This window comes from Andrographis paniculata, unplaced genomic scaffold (genome assembly GCF_009805555.1).
Source record: "Andrographis paniculata isolate CXL003 unplaced genomic scaffold, ASM980555v1 Contig79END, whole genome shotgun sequence".
Taxonomy (NCBI): domain Eukaryota; kingdom Viridiplantae; phylum Streptophyta; class Magnoliopsida; order Lamiales; family Acanthaceae; genus Andrographis; species Andrographis paniculata.
The window spans coordinates 3,598,401-3,615,701 of record NW_026137616.1 but is presented as its reverse complement, the minus strand read 5'-3'; positions in this window follow the sequence as shown (position 1 = coordinate 3,615,701).

Below are 17,301 nucleotides of genomic sequence, written 5' to 3'. Positions count from 1 at the left end.
CAAGATCAAAATCTCTTCAAAAAATAGCTCAAATTCCTAGTTCTTAAAAATTAAATATTTTATGATTACTTTAGAAAACCAAGATTCGAAGGTTTGAAACTGTTTGTGCACAAAAACTTCATGAGCAAGAGAGTGGTCACCTGTGTGTGCTCCGGCGATTTTGACGTGGGTTGGAGATGGTATAGGGAGAAAGTGCCTGCACAAAGCGATCTTCCAAGGCTTCGATATTTTTTACATCGAAATTTAAGCTATTGCACAACTATAAGTTTTGAATGAAAAAAAAAATTCCTCGCGTCAGAGGTGAAGTCCGGTCGAAAGATAGGTCACTCCACTGCTCTAATATGTTCAAGTGATCATTACAACTCGATGGAATTCTAGTTATCACAAACATTTTGGATTTGCTCATTTAGTATTTTTGTTTAGCAAAATAATTTTTATAAATATTATTAAAAAAATATATAATATATTTCCTCTGTCTCAAGTTAAAATGTCATTTGGGTGTTTTTGTAGTATATTATGAAATAATAGTATTTTATTAGTCAGTAGAAGTGTGTTAAGAGTTTTTGATAATTTTATTATTTGACTTTATTTATAAAGTGATTGTAAGTGTAATTATATGTTTGTAATTTAAGTAAAAGTTAAAGAGTATTTTGATATTAGTGTATGATTGCTTTTCTAAAATAAAATAAAAATAATATTTTGAAGTGGGACAGACGAAAATAGTAAAAATAATAATTTGAATTGAGACGTAAAGAGTATATATTACCACAATATATAATATATATAATCAACGGACGAGATTTAAATAATGGACAAAAATTTCATTTAAAATCGAATTTAATTTTGACACAATAATTGTAGTATTATTTGTGGGCTTAATTTATTCATTTTAAATACGAAATATATATATAGATATATATATATGTAATTATACAAATTATTTATATTTTAGTGTATGAATCATTTGTAAACTAAAAAACTACATCGATTTTCTAACAAACCATTACATGGAAGAAAATATAATTTGCAAACATTATATTATTGATCATATTGAAGAATAATCTGACGAAATTCAATCAGCTAAGAATAAAGATTATAATCGAAAAACTTTGAATCCCGGTAACTTCTTAAATTTTTTCTTCGATTACATATTTCCACAGCATTTTCCAATTCCTGTAACAGTATTTTTATATGTACAATCACTACAAATAATAATAATAATAATAATAATAATAATAATAATAATATATTTGTAACGAAATTCCGTCTCTGAGATAATTTCATCATTAATTAATATAGCAATCTTGTGTTCATAGACGATTGAAAATGTTCTCAAGGTTGTCTATCGACGAAATTCGTAATATAATATACGTGATTTCATCTCTATTATTATTATTATTATTATTTCATTCTAAGATATGTATAATTAACACAATCTACACAAAAAATGAAGTGATGTTGTTTTCTAATTTTTTTAATATGTTTTTTATTTATAATTTTCATAAAATTAATTTACTAAATTAATATTACGTAAATAATAGTATTAAAATTGATTTGATATTTTAGAAAAACTATAATTTAATCAATTTTAATTATGCAAATCAAAGTTCATTAAGTAATATTCAAAGTTTAGAAAATGGTAGTATAGTTAACTGTAACGGAAAAAATGTAGGTGATAATTTAGACAATTGTAATTGATAGTTAGAAATTGTTAGAAAATAAACATATAATCAAATATGTTAGCGGAAGCGAAATTTAAACAAACCTCTAGCTATTACAAAAAATAGATTTGTTCTTGAGATCTTCTTCTTCAAGAAGAGTAGATTGGAACCGTGAGAAGATGGTGTTGTCAGACTTTGGAACCCTTGTGAGGATGTTGCCAAACTTTGGAAACCTCCGAAGATAGCGCCAGATCGTGGAACCATAGGACGATGTTGCCAAACCCTGGCTCTCAAATAGCGATGGTGTATTCTAATTTTCTGAGAGTAGGTTTAGTAACCCGTATGTGAGAGTATTTATAATAAAAAAGAGAAACCGTCTATCACGATTTTTCTGCAACTTCTCACGTATATTTTGAATGTGATAGATTTAATGGGAGAAAAGTGAGTCACAATTTTAGGTTAGTTTAATTATATAAGATAATTAAAAAATAATCAAAATTCAAATATGATTAATTAATTAATTAAACTAACAGAAATCGCATACATTAATTACTTATGTTATTTGCGATATTTAGTTAATTTTAATTGAATTCTACCAATTTTGTATATATATATATATATTGCTTATTTATGATTTGAAAGAAAATAATAATAAAATTGGAGGAAAAAAGAACGAAAAAACCTAATAACTAAGAATTAATTAAAAGGTTCAAAAGCTCAATTATTATAAAATTAGGGCAAAAATAAAAATAAAACAAAAAAAAAAAAAAAAAAAAAGAAGAAGGGAGGAGGCGCCACATTCATATACAAAGAGGAGAACACAATTCAAAATAGTATCGAAAAAAATTATACAATGAAAAGAAGGAGAATCGCACAATGGCAAAAAGAAGAAATATTCTTTTAAAGAGATTTCGAGTTCTTCCCCGTCAATCCGATCCATTTTAGGTGATACTTAATTTTATTATTATTTTTTTCTTCCTATAATTAGCGAGTAGTTTACTGTTGAGAAATGAGTGTTCCACCGAAACACTTTCAAACACTTCAAATAGGGCCAACTATCGAAGCATGACTAGTTCACAGTTATAATAGCCTACTAAAAACAATATGAATACAGAAGTTCAAAGTAGTAAATGAGACAAGTGTTTGTTAACTCGGTTCGAATAAATTAACCTACATCCGAAGGATACCATTTGTAAGAAGTTCTACTAATCAGTACTGATTACAGAACATAGACAAACCATAATTCTTTCAACTCATACCTCTACAATGATTTACCTTGGAAAACTCCTTCACAAGTTTATGTTGTCACAAACTCATACTGACAATTACCACATAACAGGACTGCTCAGAATCTGGTCATCTCTCTGATCGAAACACCAGCAACTCCTTTTTCCGAATAACTCTCCGACGGATTAAAGTGTCAAGCACTCATACAGAACATGGAGAAGATAAGGGAAAAGGTTGAGAGCATCTAGCAATACTTTCTCTCTAAACAAATTTCTTAAAATACTACTAACAACCAAAACTCCTTATCGATTAAGTACACAGCCACCATGTGTGCATACAAAAGACAAAGCCAATAATTTCTCTTTGCACATAAATAGTATGAAGTATGCATAATTCTGATGACAAGTTGACTATCCTAATTCATCCATTTTGCCTTGTGCAACCTCCAACCGAGAAGAGATAAAATATGCCAAGGTTCCTCACAGATTGTTGCAGCAACCTGATTAGTCAACTTTGCTGCACTTGGCAACTGAAATTAATAACAACAAGAAAGACTGTAGTACCCATATGCCAAAATGGGGAAAGGTGAATTTTTCTTTTAACATTTATTTTTCTAGTTTAGGAGTGAAAAAAAAAACTTGATATGGATTTGTGAGACTATACTCGTTTCGATTTATGATATTTCTTAGTTCCTAAATATTTCTATAATTTCTGATCTTAATGTTTAATATCTTTGATTTAACTGGATATTGTGGCCATGTATTTTAATTAAGTTAATACAAATAAAAGAAACTCTGTAATAGCCATTTATGTACATTCAATGTACTCTACGAATAGAGGAATAAAGATTAATTGCTAAATTAAACTAAGCGTTCATAATTGCATTTTAATTTGGTTCAAGTAGCAATTAGGGGCAAGCACCACTAGAATATCATGAAATCAATTTTAAACAATTCTGCATAGGTAACTGTTAAATTGAATTAGACTCTTTTAGTTCGCAAAGCGGTTAGGCTAGCAAATTCTTTGTGGCGTCACTATAGTTCTAGTCTAATTAGAAAATTAGTTAACAGATGTACCTTCGACTATCGAAAAATTAAGGAAAAGTTAGTTATTGGACGTGTGTCAATAACTATAACTAATTTATGTAGAATTCAATCAAATCAAATATTTATTGATGATTAAATTCATTATCCAAGTTGTTAATTTCGCTCATAGACTAGAAGTTTATTTTTATTGAAGTTAACCATAGATTTTTAGCCAAATTTTTAGCCATAGATTTTTCGTTTGGAATTTTTATTTCTAACTTCCAAACCCTCTTTTTATTATATCTAAATATTAAATAACCGAAAATATAATATTTTCTTATTTCTTAAGAAAACGATCATACTTCAACTATTCTATGCTATTTTTTATTGTGAAAGTAGGTTTATTTTATGTTAATTTTGCAGCATGTGACGAACACTGTCAAATTTTGGCACCGTTGCCGGTGAATTTTAATAGATTTATTTATCTTAGGTTGTTTTCTATTATTAAAAAATCTACTTTTCATGGTTTATGTCGATATCTTATCACACAAGAATCTTGATTTTTGATCCCGAGGTTAGAAAACTGCACGCTAATTGAGAAAAGAAACTAGAGAGCATCGCAAAAAAAAAAAGCTTCATAATAATCTAGCGATTTGAGTTTTGACGAGTTTGAACTAGAAGAAAAAATGGATCAAAGGACACTAAGGGAGCTAGCAACCCCTAATCTGACTCAACAATCTCTCTGCATTACATTCCCGATGATAGATGGTAACACTGCTTTGAATTAAAATCAGAACTAATCCATTTATTGTCCTATTTTTATGGTTTGTGAGGTGAAGAACTGCATAAGCATCTCCAAAAATTTGACTTCGTTTGCACAAGTATGAAGCCGCTAGGAGTAACATAAGATCAAATCAAGCTTTGTGTTTTTCATTCTCACTGAAAAGTGCTGCGAAAGAACTCTTCAATCTACCTCCTGGAAGCGTCACCACATGGACTAATACGAAGAGAAAGTTTATAGAGAAGTATTTTCCTACTTCAAGAGCTACAAACATGAGGAAAGAGATATGCAGAATCTAACAACTTACATGGAAGTTTTTATTTAAATGTTGAGACCGCTTTAATGCTTTAATTATTAGATGTCCTTAACACCAAATCTCTATGCTGCTACTAATTCAATATTTTTACGAAAGTTTGACTTTCATAGATAAGAGAATCATTGACGCAACAAGTGGATAAACTTTGATGAACAAAACATTTAGACAGGCGTGAGATTTACTGAATTATGACAATGAATTCAAAAAAATTCGGTCCAAGAGATGTGGTAGTAGTTAAAGAAACAAACGGGGTAAGTACCATGCAACAACAACTAAGTGAACTAACATCATTTGTTCGACAATTCATTGTAGGGAAGACACAAGTTAAAGCTTGCGGGATCTACGCAAGTCAGGAACATCCGTCTGGTATTTGTCTTACTTTGGCTCAAGAAGTAGATGAATCGTGCAGGATTCATCTTAAAAGCATACAATCCCCACTCGAACATTTACAACCTAAGATGGAGAGATCACCCGAACTTGAAGTATGGAAATCAACAAACAAATTTTGGAGATCATTCACAAGGATTCCAAGCACCTAACCACCCTCCATAGTCCTTTCAACTAGTTTCAAGTAATTCTTTAAAGGATATGATGAAAGCTATGGCGTCTAACATGTTGCTATTTCAACAAAAAACTTGGAATAGCATAAGGAGTTTAGAAGAACAAATGTCTCAGGTATGAATGAGATACGAGAGATAAAGTCAAAGGAAAAAGGTAAATTGTCTTCACAACCCGATACTAATCCAATTAATGTGAGTTCGATTATTATATGAAATAGCATAGATTTTTTCAAATGACAAGAATGAGGATGACATTGAGGAAAAAAAAAAACTGTCAATGAAATATCAGATAAGTAACACTCGAATTACCTAGTTCTTCTACAACTAATACTGCATTCCCTTATAGATTGGCGAAACCAAAGAAGAATAATAAAAATAAAGAGATGATGAAGATGTTTTAAAAGTTGAATTGAATATATCTCTGTCGGATGCTACCAAGCAAGTACCGAAAATAAAATATTTTTGATTCTTTGAGGAGACAACACTACTTCAACTATACTACATTCTTTTTTTTTCATGTTTTTTTTTTTTGTAGCTTGTGATGAATACTGTCAATAATCTAATTAAATTTATTTATATAAACCATTAGGTGTGATTAAGAGAGTTATTAATTAACCAAAATTTTATTATTTTTCAAAATAAGAAAAATACGGTCAAACGATTTATCATATAATTGTTGTTTGTATCGAAATGATTAAACCTCAATCCTTTGGGATGTAAAGGGATTTTTCAACCACCTAGGTGTGTTTGTTATATAATATGATATAAATAGATATTAATGTGATGTTTTGAATATAAAATTAATTTTTAGTATACATATAAAAACCCAAAATTAGATATTTAATTTGATATTTTTTAAAAACTTAATTTATTAAGTATCTATCTAAATGTGATGTTTGTTGAATTTTTTAGATTTATGTACTCTGAATAGTATTATTGAATTGCTCAAAACATATATACTACTTACTCCGTCCAACATAAATTGTTCATTTTTTTTTTTTTTATTTTATTTCGGTTCGTCTCATATAACTTGTCATTTACTTTTTTAGAAAATAATTATACATTTTAATCATATTTTAAATATTATCATCAATTTCTAATTTTCTTAATCTTAATTAAAATATTTAGCTATTTTAATCTTAATTTATAATTATTTTTTTTAGTAATACACTTCTTAATTTTTTACTAATTATACTTTACATAAATTCTCGTATATACAGTAATGTGAACAATTTATCTCGGGCAGTAGGAGTATTAATTAAATAAATCATAAAATTTGCCATTTAATTATTTAAAATATAATAAAATGAATTTTATTTAAAATTATGGTAAATAGGTATGTTTTATAATTATATATATATATAATATTGGTATTAATTTTTTCAAAAACAAATTTATTAACTATGGATAACATAATTTTGTAACAATATCGGTATATTAAAAAATAACAATTTAAATTTATTCAATAAATAATAATGTACATGGTATATGTTTAAATAAAACATCATCTCGGTATAAGTACAAAATTTGGATATAATTTACTTTACGTGTATACGTTCTGAAGACTTGTATTTTTCTAAAATAATTATGTTTAATTATGAGAAATTATTTAATAAAAAATATTACTCTCTCCGTTCCAGATACTATGTCGACGTTGCCGTTTCTGACCGTCCCACATATCATGTCACTTTTCTTTTTTTGAAAAATAATTACACACTTTAATCTCATTTTAAATTTTTTAATTTTATTATTTTTTTAATTTTAATTAAAATAATTAGTTATCTTAATCTTAATTTACAATTATTTATATTATAGGATAATTATTTTCATTGATACATTTTTAATTATCTACTAATCACACCCCTCCTAAAATACTGTGTCTACAGTGTAAGCAGACACGGTATATGGAACGGAGGGTGTAATATATTAAGAAATAAAGTGTTAGATTCATTTAATAAATAATGTACTATATACAATATATTTACCAACTACTCACACCATCTCATTTATCTAACATGAATTTTGAACAGTAATTAGTTTAAAATATTTTCATATATTAGATAGATTTTTATTTATTTTCATATATTAGATAGATTTTTATTTACTAATATAAAGTAGGATGACATATCGTATCTTACCGAAAATACCGGTCGATATCGACATTGTACCGAACTTTTCGGTCAATATATTGAAACTTTCGGTACGGTACTAGTATATACTATTTATATCGAAAATTTCAATTTCGGTACGATACCGGTATATACCGCTTATACCTAAAATTTTGATTTCGGTAGATACCGAATATACCGAAAATATAATTTTAAATTTCAAAATAATTAAAAAAATTAATAAATATCACCATTCTCCACCACAAAAATATTATGAAAAAATCAATAAATTTTCAATAATTTACATATTTGTTTTGTTATGATTTAAGAAAAAATTAATAATTATTATTTATAATTAATAATAAAAAATTATTTAATAAAAATAACATTTGTACGGTATTATATCGAAATACCGAACTCTCCGAAAATTCATACTGATACCGTACCGAAGATATTCATACCGTACTGAAATTTTCGATATTTTCGACACGATACGGTACGATAAGTCGGTATTTCGATATATTCGTTAAATTTCTCCGTCCCTAATATAACGTATCTAATTAATATTATTGATTTATTTAAATAAGAGTGTTGTTAAAAGGGCAAATTCTGTTCAGCAAAATATTTATTAATTATTTATTAATATAGTAAAATATTATTGTATACCTATTAATTATTTTCCTTGTTCATTAAATACAACGGTTATATTTTTATTTCTTTTTATGCTAATTAAGTTTACTTTTATTGAAAATATAAAAAAATAAATAAATTATTGAATGTAACGGTTATATATATATATATATATTTTTAATAGCATATTTTATTTTTTTGAATAGCAATTAATAATTAATTTTGCATTTTTATTTCTTCTATTTAAATTAACACTATCTTTTTCAATTTGAACATATTAATATGAATATTCAAATGTTATATACAATTTATTTGGTAGCGATTTAGAAGAAAATGTTCAATATAGAGATTTTCAAGCGAATGATACCGTGAATGAAAATATTCTAACGCAAGTTCTTGTTGACTTAAATTTCAAAATTGATGTTGAGTCTATTAGTAAATTTATTGATATTTTTCTCAAAATAAATAAAAAGTGTTTTGAATATTTTTTCTCACACATACACATTTTTTTTTTCTCATTTTATTATTTTTGCAGTAAAATTTTTGTAATTTTATGCAGATTGTTATATATGTTTATTTGAATTTATTGTTTATAATATAGTTTTCTAAATATTATCTAATGAATTTATATTATTTTGATGACTATATCCACTTAAGATGTACATTGAAAGAATTTATAGAACAATATGAAGTGATAATTGGCACAAAGATTTCAAAAGAATTTATGACAGACTGATTCAAAGATAAAGATCAAGGCATGCAAAATTGAATTTACATAGGAAGCTCAATTCTAGAAAGTTTACTAAAATGCCATATTTCGAAAAATTTTTTAAAAAAAACTGACTGAATGTTATACATAATATTTCGAAAAATTTAATAAAAAACTGACTGAATGTTATACATAATATTTCAAAAAATTTAAGAAGAAACCTTGACATGGTAAGTTGAATATAGTTTAATTTTAATTTTATTGAAATTACGCGTAAATATTAAATGTTTATGTGTTGTTTTAATATTAATTATTTTAACGCATTCAATTATAATAGCATTTGTTCTATGTAAAATATATGAAATATTTTGTTAAATCAAAATTCATCCATTGATTGAAAAAATAATATCAAAATTATAAATTAAATACAACCGTTCAATTTTTTCGTAATATTTAACGTTTTATGAAATTATATATACATAATACTCCCTTCATTCCACTTACCATGTCAAGGTTGCCGTTTCTATCCGTCCCACGTCTCATGTCACTTTCTTTTTTTGGAAAATGATTAACTACCTTAATCTTATTTTAAATTTTCTAATTTAATTTTTTTTTAATTTTAATTAAAGCAATTAGTTATCTTAATCGTAATCTATAATGATTCACTAATATATTCTTAATTATCTACTAATTATATTTATCCTAAATTTTCGTGTATACACCAAGACACCCAACATAGGACGACGAAGGTAGTATATTAAATGCAATCGTAATATGTATAAGAATTTGTATAGGCATTAAAAATCAGTTGAATTTTAATTTTATATATGAAAATCTATTAAGAGATATTAAATAGCTGATATTGAAATTATGCGTGAATGTGAAAAATTTATATATATTAATAAAAAATAAAATTTTAAATGTCTATAAATTAATCTTTTTGTTTTTTTTAACAATAATAATCTATCTTATTTTCTAAAATAATGGTCGGTACTCCAAGCAAACAACCTATCGTTAAAAAATAATAGACAATGCTCCATTTCCAAAAAGTTAAGAAACTATGTAAGAATATTGGAGGATTCAACTTTTTTTTTTTTTTTTTAAATATTCTTGTTATTGTTTTTTTTTTATTTCACCAGTATTATTTCTAAAGTTTTTATCAATCGCGATGATGTTCCACGAAGATTTATTGGAGGAGTTTCCTAGTTATTTTCTATTGTTCTTATTTTCTGACAATATATCGTTTTTCAATAGTTATGAATAAAATTTGTTGTTAAATATATTTTCTTTCAATTTTTTTATATGAATAATGTGCACAATAACAAATAAAATTATATACTTAAAAAAAGTTTGGAATACACGATAAATAAAATTAATTATGAATAAAACTATGAAGTAAACCAATAAATCTATTTATTTTTATTTATGAGATCTTTCAAAACAAGTGTCCCTAACTTGATATCAGTAGTTTTCACTCTTATTAAAATTAAAATTGATTCGTGAATAGAAATCAAATGCTTAATCATTAGAACTTTCATGAAAACTTTGTAAGACTCTGAGTGCATAAAAAATAACATTAAAAATTATACGACTTGAATAATAAAAATATTAGTTTGAAATACAAATCAAACAAACCCTTAGGGTTGTTCCCAAGTTTGTTTGTTTTTTTGTTTGAACCTCACCTTCTATTTAAGTTTTATAATAATAATATATTTTTATTAGAAATTATGCGTATTTTATATATTAACTTTGTTTTCAAATCGAAATTAAAATATATTTTTAAGTTCTAGTATTTTTTAGATGAAATATTTGTTTGATGTAACTATCTTATATGCAAATTTTATGTGTTGAATCTTATATTTTTTAGAAGAAATTAAGAGATCGGTAAAAAAATTCAAAATAAATTCAAAAATCTTTTGTTTGATTTTGATTTGAATTTTTTTTAAAATAATATTTTAATATAATATTTGTAGGAGAAAATAATATATTTTTATTGAAAATCATGCGAGTTGAATAGTATTGATTTGTGTTTGAAATAAACCCAAACATATTATTTATATTCAAAATATCATATCAAACATATACTCCATTCGCCCGAATTGAAATGAGCATTTTAGATTTTTGTAGTAGATTAAAAAATAATAGTATTTTACCGTGAGTGAAGTTTGTAAGAAATTCTGACATTTTTACCGTGACTTTATGTATAAAATAATTTTATATGTAATTGTATGTATGTATAAATTAATGTATAATTATTTTTTTTAAAATAAAAAATAATATTTTTTAGTAGAACATACAAAAATAATACTCCAAAATAGTACTTTAAATTGGAACTTAAAGAATATTTATTTCATATCACATTAAATATATGTTTCTTTTACCTATTTTTATTTAATTATCTTTTATAGTATTATGGGTGTGATTGGTTTAAGTTTCAAATCAAAAAATTATTATTATTCAATTTTTACAATTTTTTATAAAAATATTATATTAAAATATTATTTAAATTCAAATTCAAATCAAATCAATTTCTAACCAAATCCTAATTAAAACACTTCTAATATATATATATATATATTACAAATTAAATATCTAATATGAACTTATAATATACTTTCTCCGTCCCATAACAAAGTATTCATTTTTCCATTTTAGTTCGTCCCATAACAAAGTATCCATTTCCTTTTATAGTAACTGTATTATCTACCTAACATTACAAATACCCTTACAATTTACAATATATTACACAAATGTCATTACCTTTATATCACACATACTAATAAGGTTATTTTAGTAATTTCTACTTTATTTCTACTATATCCCAATATAATACTAATATTTCTAAAACTAAGTGCAAAAAATAAATGAATATTTAATTTTGGGACGGAGGGAATATGTTGGATGAAGTTTATTATACAATTAATTAATTTTACTTTAAAAAAATAAATATCACTCCATATCATTGGTGCAAATATGCAGATCAAAAGTAGCATTTAATTTGATTAATATCAAAAATAAAAATTTCTATATAAATTGGAACACTTACAGGCTAGATGATAATGATATAATTGATCCTATTAAATTAATAGATTTTGCAAATTTGGTGTGGAAATTAGTAAGCAAAAATATACTGGGTGGGTGGGTGGGTGGGTTCAGTGGAAAGACAAAATCTGCACCAATGTGCCTTCAATGCTTCCATGTGAAGTGTTTTCTTTATTATTTTCATTTATTACTTATTTTACAATAATAATAATAATAATAATAATAATAATAATAATAATAATAATAATCTAATTATCCCTCCGTCCACTTACAAAATTTACATTTACTTTTGGCAATTATAGTGAGTAGTTAAAAGTAGTCTAATAACATTTTTACCCTTACATTTTTTGTGTAAAAGTAACGATGTGATGTAAAGTAAGGGTATTTGTGAAAAAAAATAGGATATTTAATAAAATGTTAACTTTGTAATTGAACGTCCCAAAATAAAAATATAAAAATATTGTAAATGGACGGAGGGAGTATCTAATATATATATATATATATTTAGCGTTGAAAGTGTATTGTCACAATATATAAGTTTTCTTTTTTTTTTTTTTTTAATTTTTTTATGAGGCCCACTACTTAAATAGTAAAATAAAAAAAAAGGACAGTAAAATAATAATAATAATAATGTAATATTATTTATTTTATTATTAATAATTAAACAATTTTAAGCTAATAACAATTATGTATAACAATGTGACCTTATTTATGTGTTATTTATGGGCGAGTGCGGATGTTAAAGAATAATACTACTAATATACATTATTAGTAAGTAATAAAAAATATATTAATGAAAATAGTATTATTTATATAATTTTTACATAATAAATAAATAAATAATACTAAAAATTGATCGTGTAAAATAATTTAATTTATTCAAATAATTTTTATATTAAAAATTCATATTAAAAATAATTTAATTATTGTATAACAACAATTAATTTTAATAATTCAATAAAATTTATAACTATCCCGTGCATAGCACGGGGTCCACTCTACTAATAATAATAATAATAACTTTGTGTTACTTTATCATTCTCCAAAAATACATTTCTTCAGAAACAATATATATTTATATTATTTTTATACTCTATTCGTTCTAAAACTATGATCTTATTTGAGTTGAGTACGAGATTCAAAAAATATTGATATTATATTTATAGTTGATAAAAAGTATAAATAAAAAACGTTTTTGCGCCCTTGTGAGTGGATTAGCATAAAAAGTAGTGGCATTTGTGTAATAATAATGAAAAAGTAAGGATAATTTTATGGCGATATGAGTATTTATGGAAATGAGACTATTATTTTAGGACGAACAAAAATGGTAAAAAAGACTATTGTATTAAGACGAAAAGATTATTATTTAAGCAATTTTATATATTTTATATAAAAAAAATATCTTTTCAAATAATATCGGTGCAGATATATAAACCAACGCACACCTGATTTTTAATTATCATTATTTTTGAACCAAATTATCTTATATAATATCTCCGTCTAGCTCTAACAGTCTTATTTACTTTTTGCATGTTGATTTTTAATATTAATTATTATATCAAAACGTAGTACAAATTTAAAAAAATTGCAAAAATAATTTCATCAGTATTATAATATTAATAGAAGGATATTTGTACAAAATATTATATAAATATAATAATATTTTTAATATTAAATAGAATGATGTAAAAAGTAAATGTAATTCTTGAATACGGAAAGATGGAGTAAAAGCTTTAAATTAATATAAAAGAATTTTATATAATAAAAATAAACTATAAAATATAAATGTCATTTTCAATAAATTATTATAAGTAGAGTCAATTATCTACAGGGAAGCCATGCACACGCGTAGATATTTGTTTTAACTTTTTTATTATATATATTATTTTTTTATATACAATATAATACAAAAGACTAAACTAAAAGAAAAAAATAATAATAAAACGTCAAAAGAATATGTCTATTATTAACTGCGAGCTGCAGTCGGAGACACGGAACTAAAATATAGGATTTTTTAAGTGTAAGAAATAATAAAATTATGTATTTTTTATTATTTTTTCCCTTAATTTTCAATTTTTTTATGTTATAGTGTAAATAATAATAAAATTTTTGTAATTTTGTTGATTTATACTTTCAGTTTTAAAATTTTCTAATAGAAATTATTGAATTTTATTAAATTTTCATAAAATCTTCTCTAAAAAATTTTATTTTTAGCTATTATTTCTCTTTTTTTTTTTTTTGTTTATTTAGTTGCATTGGAAAAAATCGAAAAAGATAATACTCTCTCCGTTCCGAAACTAAGTATCCATTTGTTTTTTGCACGTAATTTTAAAAATATTAATATTATATTATGATATACTAGGAATAAAATAAAAATGACTAAAATAACCTTATTAGTATGTGTGATATAAAGGTAATGGCATTTGTGTAATTTATTGTAAGTTGTAAGGGTATTAGGTAGATAGTACAGTTACTAAAAAAAATAAATAAATACTTTGTTATGGAACAGACTAAAATAAAAAAATTGATACTTTATTATGAGACGTAAAGAGTATTAAATAAAATAAAAATGAATTGATATTTTGTCCGTCCTAAATTTTAGGCTAGTTCCGTCACTAGCTGCTGTTGCTATATATTTACAGTGATATATTATTATTATTATTATTATTATTATTATTATTATTATTATTAATTAGCTGGTAAAAATAAAATAAAAAACCTAATTATATATATTTTTATTAATAATATTGAAAGTTAATTCCACGACCTATACATATCAAAACAGCTATGTCTGATTATGGAAGACGACACTATATATTATTTATTTATTTATATTTAAATAATATGCTGATTTTGTGGTTTCCAATGCGTGATTGTAAAATTAAGAATCATGCAATAATTAACCTCTATGATTGATAGTTAATTTAATTTAATTTAATACTTTGAATAATATCTGATGAAGACAAGCAATCTCACATGGGGTAGGGCCCCACCTCATGTTTTTTTATTTTTTCATTTTTTTTTTTATTTATTTTTTTTTTATGGTTACATCTAATTGTATACCACGTCAACATGCCATACACAAAATATTTTTTTTTTTTAATTCGATATTCTATTCAAAATTTTATGGAATTTGAATAAAGATATTTTATTTTATTTTATTTGAATATAAATCAAATACAAATATAAAAATTTAATATTTGATTTGATATTAGTAAAGATTCAATTTGATAATAAAACATATATACATAGTATAAAATATAATATACATATAGTGTGTATATATATATTTATTTCTCAAAATAAATAAATTAAAATAAATTTATTAATAATAATACTTTTAAATTTTATATAAATAAATATAATATAATTAAAACTATATCTATACAATGATATTTTTATTCGTATTAAAGTAAGAAGTCTTGTTTTGTCAATATTGTTAAAAATTAGTGCAATTTTTGCGTTGGAATTTACTATTCTCTTAATTTTCATTTGAAGTTTGTTTAAATGAATTAATATTTTTATTATTGAACTTTAGTTTGCAGATTAAATTTGGTTAAAGTTGGTACACTTTTCAACTCTTTTCTAATTTGATTGCGCACTAGCGTGCTATCAGTTAGCAATATGTAATCACTATTTTATTTTTCTTCTACATATGAGCAATATATCGTTTTTAGTTTTTATTGTGTAAAAATTCTCTGTATCGTCTATGCTATTTGTTTGATGGTATTAGGTATCAGAGTAAGTAGTTGTTTTTTTATAAAGATGAATTGCGAGAGTAATTTTCTGGTGGCTCCGTGGAAAAAACTTGGTGCACATAATTTCAAATACTGAAAATTATGTATAGAAGCTTATTTACAAGAGCAATATTTGTAGGAGCTTGTTCCGGAAATGAGACAGAAATTCCTGCCGACATTCCACAAAATGCTGAGCCACGACGAAATTGAAAGATTAAATGCAAGAAAACTCTATTGAAAGAGTATATTGAGCATGTCCGTGATTTAAAGTCACCACGGGAGGTGTGGGAGATGCTTGAATCGCTGTATTATTATACAATGTGTTTATAATTTATGGAGAATGAGCTTGCTGCTATAAGCCAGAGTAATCTTTCCATTAAGAGTATTTTTTATAAGTAAGGTCTTTGTGTTATGAAGTTTCAGAACTTGATGCTGAAGAGCCGATAAGCGACTATCTCTTACGTCGTTATCTTATTCGAGGCTTGCAGAAAGAGTTCATGCCTTTTGTATCTTCCATACAAGGTTGGGGAACTCAACCCTCAATTATCGAGTTGGAAAATCTATTGTCCAACAAAAAAGTTTTGGCAAAACAAATAGTGGAAATGAATATTTCTTCACAGTCAGAGACTATGCTTTATTTCAAGGATCAAAGGTCAAGGATAAAAGGTCACGAGACTCATCCAAGTCTTCTACAAATTATAGATGTTAATCAAAATCAAATGAGCAAAGTAAAAAAAAAATAAAATCATAAAGATTGCTTTAGATGTGGCAAGATAGGGCATTTCAAATGAGATTGTGGAGTAAAATTTTCATATGATTGATGTGGAAAGTCGAGGCATATGAAGTCAACTTGCCATGTAAAATTGGAAGAGGCAACGATGAATGTTGTACACGAGCCCAATGGATCTCAACAACCAAAATGAGATAATTGTTTATCTATTGAAGTAATTGAACAATCAACAGATATAACCTCTGTAGTATAGAAGATCGACACCTTGTCTGCAGATGGTCGTATTGATTATAGACATGAGTGACTTGTTGATTCTGATTGTTTCCATTATGAAACAAGAGATATTGATCTCTTTTTTTACGTACGTCACATAAAGGGAGGAAAGTCATTGTTACAAGATAATTCATTACATTCTGTAATGACAAAGGACAATTTTAAAGGATTCGCCATTTTACTGAAAAAATATTTATCATGTTCATGACCTAAAAAAGAATTTTGCTTCAGTTTCTCATATAATTGACTCGGGAATGTATGTTCTCTTTGGTCCACATGTTCATATTTTTTCCAATGTTAGAAGTATTGATGCCGATGTTCAATTTACTTGAAAAAAGAAAAAAAATATATCATTCTATGTTATTATCTTTTGGCAATGCATATGTTCAGAGAACTAGTAAAGTTGACAATCTTGGACTTTGGCACGCTGGTTTGGGTGATATTAGATTTCAATTATTACACCAGATTTCTTCAAAGTAGCTTCTTGAAGGGATCCCAATTT